This window comes from Choloepus didactylus, chromosome 4 (genome assembly GCF_015220235.1).
Source record: "Choloepus didactylus isolate mChoDid1 chromosome 4, mChoDid1.pri, whole genome shotgun sequence".
Taxonomy (NCBI): domain Eukaryota; kingdom Metazoa; phylum Chordata; class Mammalia; order Pilosa; family Megalonychidae; genus Choloepus; species Choloepus didactylus.
In genome coordinates, this window is record NC_051310.1 from 185,412,032 (window position 1) to 185,413,881 (window position 1,850).

Consider the following 1,850-nt stretch of genomic DNA (forward strand, 5'->3'; position numbering starts at 1 on the left):
GTTCAAAAAATTGATTCTGGTGATGAATGCATAACTATATGATGATATTGTGGACAACTGATTGTACACTTTGGATGACTGTGTGGTATCTGAATGTATCTCAATAAAATTGCATTAAAAATACATTTATACTATATTTCTTAAAAGATGGTAACAAATCGCTATTGGTTTAATGTGTGTCGCTGTTTTAGGCCAAGCAGAGGCTGCAAAAGTGAGATTAAGATTATACTTTCAGGGATCATTTCTGTAGTTTATTACTAGATGAAGATCTCTGTATGTATTGAGCACCAGAAGCCACAAGGAGGAGGTTCAGTGTTCTCTCTTGAGCATGAAATTGGATCTTGGTATTGCTTTACAACAACTGCAATTGCCAGTGATGATTGTGCTTCTCTTCCTTTTGAGAGAATAAGACAGAGAGGATGCAGTCTGAGTGCCCTCTGCTTAAAAAAAAAAAAAATGTAAAAAATGAGGAGAAACAGAAATGAGTGCTTCATATCAGTCCTCTGGTAGCCTCCAGAGAAGTTATAACAGACTCACACAGTGATTTGTTGAATCAGGTTGTGCTGGTTTGCATATATTACATTCCCCAGAAAAAGCCATATTCTTTAATGCAGTCTTGTAGGGGCAGATGTATTAGTGTTGATTAAGTTGGAACCTTTGGATTAGGTTGTTTCCATGGAGATGTGACCCACCCAACTGTAGGTGGTAACTCCGATTAGATAATTTCCATGTGGCATGTCCCCACCCATTCAGTGTGGGCCTTGATAGTTCACTGGAGCCCTATAAAGGCTCAGACAAAAGAAGCTCCCAGCTAGCTGCAGCTGAGAGACACATTTTGAAGACAGCTGTTGGAAGCTGACACCGACATTTTGGAGAAAGCCATTTTGAAACATAACCTGGGAGCAACAGGACACCAGCCATGTGCCTTCTAAGCTAACAAAGGTTTTCTGGATCCAATAGCCTTTCTCCAGTGAAGGTACCCAATTGTTAACGCCTTACTTCAGACACTTTATGGCCTTAAGACTGTAACTGGGTAACCAAATAAACCTCCTTTATAAAAGACAATCCATTTCTGGTGTTTTGAAAAAGGGCAGCATTAGCAAACCAGAATACAGGTATTCCCTTCTTCCTCCAGAACCAGGAACCAGGGTCCCACACTGCAAACAGGCTGTGATCTTCAAGACTGCTACTGAGTCAGGAGCAGTGGGGCATGGACAAGTAAAAACACAACAAAGATTCTGTATCATTTTTAAGTTGCTTTTTTCTTGATTCAGTATTTGGTTAGTTGCTATAAAACTTTGTTATCCAGAATTCACGTAAAGTTCGCTCTGACAGTTTCTAGTTTTGTTTTTGTTTTTTTTTTTCCTGGTTTCTGGAAGTACCTACTCCTCCATTTTATTGACATCACTTTCCTTTGCCACTTTTAAACCTTCTTCTTTTGAATATACAGGTTGAAGGACGTTGGTGGAGGTGCTTGTAATCTTTGTGCTCTTTAATTCTGGTACAATAGTAAGTAAAGTAAAATACTCACCATTTGTCTGTGGAAGTCTACTAAAAATATAATGACTTGTTATTAAAAGAATTCCCAGTTATTAGGACACATGGTATATTACAGGCAACTAAGAAAATCATTTGAATTACAAAATACAGTTTACCATAATAGACTAACAATTCTGGAGTGTATAGTTACTAATTGTAGAGGAAAATTGAAATACAAACCCATTTTAAATATACCATATAAAATGAATCAAAATAATGAATTGTCATTTTCCATATACTAAATTCTATTATATAATAGAGATTAAAGTAGGATAAAGGGAGAGTTGGCATTTACTTCAATGTATTTTTCA

General features: G+C 36.9%; 1 non-coding gene across 1 annotated transcript; it reads left to right on the plus strand.

The window, feature by feature from the left end:
- Nucleotides 1-219: 219 nt before the first annotated feature.
- LOC119533751 lies at nucleotides 220-435 on the plus strand. The gene has a single exon (XR_005216858.1). It is a non-coding gene; the product is annotated as a small nucleolar RNA U3 (small nucleolar RNA).
- Nucleotides 436-1,850: the final 1,415 nt, after the last annotated feature.